The 6,927-nt window shown below is 42.4% G+C and overlaps 1 non-coding gene across 1 annotated transcript; it reads right to left on the reverse strand.

The window, feature by feature from the left end:
* Window positions 1-5,123: 5,123 nt before the first annotated feature.
* Window positions 5,124-5,197, reverse strand: TRNAI-AAU. Its single transcript has one exon. It is a non-coding gene; the product is annotated as a tRNA-Ile (tRNA).
* Window positions 5,198-6,927: the final 1,730 nt, after the last annotated feature.

Raw genomic sequence — 6,927 nt, forward strand, 5'->3', positions numbered from 1 at the left:
ATATGCATCTTCCTGCAGAGATTCCAGATGCATGGTCTGTGTAGACAACAAAATTAGTGATTTCCTCCTTGCATCTGTCTGGTACCTTTGGTCACTTCTGGACACAATGAAAAGAGGCTCAGTTCAAGATGCCAAAAAGAAAAAAATATCCGACGGTTCTCAACTATCAAGAAGTAAACAAGACGATACATGGAGCCTCGGTACTTCTATAATGGATCAAAGCAGTTGTACTCTAGATCCATCACTCCATCAAAGTGTACTTTGGGGGCACAAATAGTACTAGTAGGACCACCGTGTTTAGTTCAGGTTCATATTCCAGCAAACTAAACCATATACCAGGAAGGGAAAAAGATAGTGGTAGCTGGCTGCAATAGTAAAATATTTATGGATAACTTAAACCATATGTATGCATCTCACCTCGCTGCATCAAGATAAGCATTAAGCATCCTCAAAAAAAAGGATAAGCATTAAGCAACAGAAATGGCCTCCTAAGCTTATGGACCACTACCTTGGAGGAGAGAAGAAAGATCATGGAAGAACAAAAATGTTGCCAAGGTAGTTTGGGCTTCAGAAACCAAGCTTGGTTAGAACGCCAAGCGTGGTGTCTCCTACCTTGCCCCGACAGTCTCCGTGCCCGACTACTGAAAGCAAAATATTATCTAAATGGGAGGTTGGAAGATACTGTTTGTACGGGTAACCCGTCTCCTACTTGGCAGGCAATATGTCATGGCCTTGAATTGCTAAAGAAAGGGATAGTGTGGATGATCACAAATGGCCAAAATGTTAGAATTTGGCGTGATAGATGGATTGTAAGAAATCTTACTGGTGGACTCATATCGCCCAAAGGACATTGTAGATTTAAATGGCCTCCTGAGCTTATGGACCACAATGGAAATTGGGATAACTCTAAACTGCAGCAATTCTTTCTCCCAATCGACATTTGTGACATCCAAAAAATTGGCCCCTCTCATCGTCTTGGCGATGACTTGATAGCATGGGCCCAAGAAATCTGGTGTATACGGTGTGAGAAGTGTGTACCGTTTGGCTACGGATGATCTTCATAATGGGCGCGTGACCTCCTCAGGCCACCACCCAAACGGCCGACGTGACGGTTGGAAGGCCCTATGGTCATGCAGTGCATCACCAAAGGTATTGAGCTTCGGTTGGTGCCTAGCAAATAATTCCCTTGGTACGTGGTGCAACAAAAACAAATGAATTTTGGAACCCAAGACATTATGCCCTATATGTAGCACATGTGAGGAAGATTTTTTTCCCGTGCATAAATGCAAGAACGCTATGACGGACAATGTCTTCTAAATGGACTTTACATGATGTTATATCTATCAAGCCCACTGGTCCAGATTGGTTTATTCAACTGCTTTGTGAGTTAGATGAACCAGCAAGGGTTCAACTTCTTATGCTCTTCTGGAGAATCTATCATGTTCGAAATGATATAGGTGGCCTTTGGTTCTCAGGCTATCCCTGGATGGGATAGGGATAACCTGATTTTTTGAGGATGCCACACGTTTGGAAGAGAGGATGAGATGGCTGAGGATAACCAGGGATAACGAATATTCGCTCCAAAACTTGGCTATCGAGAGCTGCAAAAAATTGGCGGACAAGGGCAGCCACCCGCGCTCGCTCTGCTTCAGCTTACCTATCTTGGTGATTAGCACCGAGACAAGAGACAAACAGATGAATAGGCAACACGGTCACACCAGATCTGATTAGTGAGTTTGGCGATTTCGATGAATTGTTTGGACAGTGGAAGCTAGCCTCCGTGCTAATGCCCGGCGAGTAGAAAGGATAGTCATGACCGAATTGTTTCGATTTTGTATCATAGAAGGTAAACGGAAAAAATCTGCATATACTACTTGGGTATTTTCTCTTTCTTTGAGGGGAATATATTGGGGGTATTCTGACCTGAGAGGTAATCATAACAATTCATCCACCTATCATCCTTTCAAGCAAACATAAAATTGGCTATCCCGACCACTATCTAACCTTCCAACCAAACATGCAAAGATGGCTATCCATAACTAGGTGGACAGGGGCACCCTTAGCCAATCCAACCTTGCCATTGAACCAAACGCCACCATAGTGCACTCAAAGACCGGCCCCCTGTGGATGTCCCTGTCAGGTTTCTATAGAGCTATCTATCCTCCTTACAGTCTGTTGCGACTTGCCCAAATGATGATCATACTAAGGGAAAATCCCCGGTTCAGTTCTGCTACCCACTGGTAATACGCACATGTGACAATAAATTTACTACTCCTGTCCCTTGGTCACCTCCTTCTGCTAGACGTGTTAAACTAAATACAGATGGCTCCATATTGGATGGGGTTGATGGTATAGGTATGATACTCCGTGACCACTCCGACGGTATTGTTTTCAGCTCCTGTAGGCACCTTTTTTCATGCAATGATGTGTTGGAGACTGAGATTTTAGCTATCCGGGAGGGACTCATGCTAGCCCTACAATGGGGCAATCTACCAATTGACATTGAAAGTGACAATTTGGAGGTTGTGAACATGTTGAAGAGTGGAGACACAAACAGATCAAGATAGACATTTCTTGTTAGAGAGATAAAGGAAGCATGTCCAATCGTAGTTCTTGTATTACCCACATCCGTCGTGGCTGTAATTCCACTAGCTAGTCATGTTTCGGCAAACTTTGGGAGGACTCAAGGTCGAACTGTTGTATGGCTTGGGTCGGGATCAGATGTCGTATTAGACGATGTTAAGCGTGATTATACATTGATTGAGTAATACAAGAATTATTTCCGCAAAAAAACACAAATGTTACCAACACTGAATGTTGTTTATGTTATATCCATAGCAAGGCTGATTTTGTGTATGAGACACACGAGGCATCACCTAACGAAAACATGCTACAAAAGAAATGAGGAGCCAGAATCAAGTCGATCACAATATACAAAACTCTTTTTTTAGGCAGTACAAAACTCTTTTTTGACGAGGCTATCCAGCAAGAACAAACAAAAGGTTTTCTTTTTAGGCTTCAAACAAAAGGTTGAGTCGGGCTTGGCGAGATGCGACACACCTGTGCAGCTGGGCTTGTGAATAAAAGGCCCAACATCCGTTCGTCACTGGAAAAAAACTACTATAATGCCACGAGTAGGGATGAAAATGGAGCGGAAACTTTTTGTTTTTCTAGGGAAAAATTAAAAACAGAGAGGAAAAACAGAAACAAAACTGAAATAAAACTGGAATTTTGTATGCGGAAACATAAATGGAAATGGAACAACGTTTTACGGTGGAACATGCGAGGAAATGAAACTTTTCATTTCTATTAATACGACACTTTCTGTGTTGAGTATGAACATATGGCTATTTTGTAGCCTGACAAACACATAATTAGGCCCTCCACATATCATGCAGAATTGCCCATATGGCCTAACTTCTTCACTACTATCAATGCATCATGGACACTTCTCTTTCTGAGTTGAAGTGTCTACTATATTACTAGTATATACTACTATTGAAGTCGTCAGCTATATAAACAGTGGTGTGTGATCTATCTTCTATTATAGAACAATATGTTAGTAGTATGACCGTATGAGCACTATTGTGATTTGCGCTCTAGTGTTTGGTTGTTTGATGGCTTTCAAGTTTTTGTGTTGCCAATTAAATATTTATGCACAAATGAATATCATATTATATACCCAACATGTATCTTAATATTTTGATACCTTTCAAGTTTTTGTGTTGCGGAAGTTCAATTGTACTTTGTTGGTTCCATTGTGTTTTTTCTACGGTTCAAGGGGTCTTTGGTTCCGGCGAATACTCGATTTTGTCTCCGTGTCCTTGTCGTATTCACTGCGGTTTCATTTCCGGTAGTATTCGTTTGCAGGGTTTCTATATTCATTTCCAATTTCGAAGCAAATATGAAAACACACGTGGCAACACCAAGTTCCATCCGTTTCCACTTTGTTTTCATCCCTAGCCACGAGTCAGTTTCCACTTTCCATCCAAACTAGGGTAGTATAAAATTCCCTGAAAACTAGATTAATATAAACTCATAGATATGAATAAAGGAAAAGAGAAGTGAGTGATGCCCATTATTCAATAGTTGTTACTAGATCTTAGCGGGGTTTAAGCATTTCTTAATGATAATGTAGTTTTTAGTAGCGTTTGCTTCCTTTAATGTCAATTTGAACCATTGGACGCCATGCTGGCGGATCATGGCCTCTCTTCTGCTTTTGCTAAATCTCTATGTGTTGGTTCGAAATATGGGTGGCCGGATTGTGTGTTTCCCCTTTATATTCTCAAACGACCACCTTGTATTGCTCGACTTCGATATTTAGGAGGTCCAAGCGGAATGGTTTGGGGACAATACATGTTCTATTTACCAGACTCGTGGTGTTGGTTTATTCTCTCTTGATTTTCTTGTGCACTACCAGGAGACCCGTCTTTTGTTGTTGGTCTCGTCCCGGTCAAGCTGCCATTTCTTCCTTTAACCCCCTTTCCGGAGGTCCACCGGCAGAGAATGTATTGATGTGAGCTTGATATCTAATGTTGCGAACCCTTCTTTGGGTTCACCCCTAGTCCATGGTCATCATGGATGCATGTGCTTCAGCATCTTCGATGGCACTAGGGGACTCTTCCTCCTCCATTTCAATCGGAGGTGTCGGTTAGCTGTTTTCAACATTGATGCTAGGTTCGAGACAGGTTGTGCCCAGTGGGGATTTCCCCAGTCATCATGTTGGACATATTTGTTTTTGTTTCTTCTCCACTTGCCCATGTACATGTTTCATTGGTCCTTTCTTGATTTATATATATAATTTATTGCAGGCTCATCTCCATAAATCTTGGAATACAATGCAGACTTTTTTCCATGAAAAATCCGTACTTAAAGGATACTTGTCTTGTAAAAATAGTGGATGAACAGCACATGATGCATACTGTATGTCTTGGAAGAATGCTGAACATTATTTATTAATATATATAAATTAGATGAAACAAAATAAACACAATGGTTTTGTGGTGTAGTTGGTTATCACGTCAGTCTAACACACTGAAGGTCTCCGGTTCGAAGCCATTTATATATTTGTTTTTTTTCGCATTTTGCATAGTGTAAAAAAAATAAAAGAAAAAAAAGAATGGTGGCCCATACAGGTCTTGAACCTGTGACCTTCGCGTTATTAGCACGACGCTATAACCAGCTGAGCTAATAGGCCCCTCGGTCGGCAATAGTTTTTGAGACTATATATTCGAACTGAATAAGACTCGTACCACTCCTCTTGTGGTGAGATGGAAAGAGTAAGATCACTGTGGCCTTTTTTGGATGTTAAGCTGATCTTATGAATCACAATAAAAAAAAACCCATCTCTGCTCGTTAGAGGGATCTGCAAAATGGAGCAACAGATCTTGGTCCTTGGCTATGTAGATTCCCATTTAACTGTCCACGTTTGTAAGTATTTGTAGCTGTTGGAGCCTTTCTGTCATTGTTTCTGTGATGAGATGGGTACCTAAATCATCTTGCAACAGCTACATAGTGATAAAACCATATGTGCAAGCGAGCAAGTAGTGGCAGCTGTGCCAAATTTGCAAATTCGACTATGCTATCTGTGCCCTATTTTGCAATAGCCACATAGTGATAAAGCCATATGTGCATAGTTTCCATTACTGCGGGCAAGTAATACCCACTATAATTGGTTGAAGAGAAAATAATCACTCTTGACTTCTGCATCACAGGATGCTCATAACCAAATTAAATATATCTTTTTGGGAGTGAGGGCACTATCTCCTGGAAGAAGAACTATGGTTTTCGTGGTATCCCTCCCTTCTCTATCCTGGATAGGAAAATAACGGCTGGCATGGAGCCTCCAAGACGCATATGAAATACTAGCCACCTCACTTCCATCATCATCATGTTAATCTTTGGTTTGGGACGTATGCACAGGGATAAAAGATGTATATCCATCTTATAATGCAAAGAAAAAAAAGTTAAGAAGAGGATGAATCAGAAGAAAATTCATTTGAAGGAGTGGGGACTAAAGGTCCCCCCCTTTTAGTCCCGGTTCAACATGAACTAGGACCAAAGGCCCACCACGTGGCACGAGGCGCACCGTGGTCTGGGGGACCTTTAGTCCTGGTTGGTAAGGAAATTTTTATTTTTATTTTTTAAATAAAGCAAAAACAGCCCGCCTACTAGGCCGGCACGGCCTGCATACGACTAGAAACCCAATCTCTAATTGGGCCAGGATGCAGGCCTGAACGGCCCAGTAGGCCCCATAGGGCAGATGACTTGCAATAGACCCACAAAGGCCTGCTTAGAGAGGAGCTCGACACGGTAGCCGCGGCGGGGCTTATAAATCGGTGCGAGCTCCTCTCAACTAGCGAGGTGGGACTAAACATTGTGCACTGCGGGTGGCAGCACACCACCTTTAGTACCGGTTGGTGGCTCCAACTGGTACTAAAGAGGGGTCTTTAGTACCGGTTGGTGGCTCCAACTGGTACTAAAGAGGGGTCTTTAGTACCGGTTGGTGGCTCCAACTGGTACTAAAGAGGGGTCTTTAGTACCGGTTGGAGCCACCAACCCGTACTAAAGGCCACCACTTCTTTAGTATTGGTTCATGACACGAACTGGTACTAAAGGTTCGCCATGAACCGGTACTAATGAGTGCGCCCGCCTAGCCGTTGGAACCTGCACTAATGGTCACATTAGTGCCGGTTCAATTTCAAACCAGGACTAATAAGTTTCACATTAGACCCTTTTTCTACTAGTGAGTAGGGAAACCATCTTTGCTTGCAGGAGCCATCTACAAAATACAGCAATAAACTTCGCCCTTGTCTAGTTTCCCATTTCATTGTCCATATTTGCTTGTAGGAAAGAGGGTGCTGAGGAGCAGTCTCCGATGTCTCCCTGGATGTTGCGATTTGTGAAGGAACCATCGTTTCCACATGG

This window comes from Triticum dicoccoides, chromosome 3A, assembly GCF_002162155.2.
Source record: "Triticum dicoccoides isolate Atlit2015 ecotype Zavitan chromosome 3A, WEW_v2.0, whole genome shotgun sequence".
NCBI lineage: Eukaryota > Viridiplantae > Streptophyta > Magnoliopsida > Poales > Poaceae > Triticum > Triticum dicoccoides.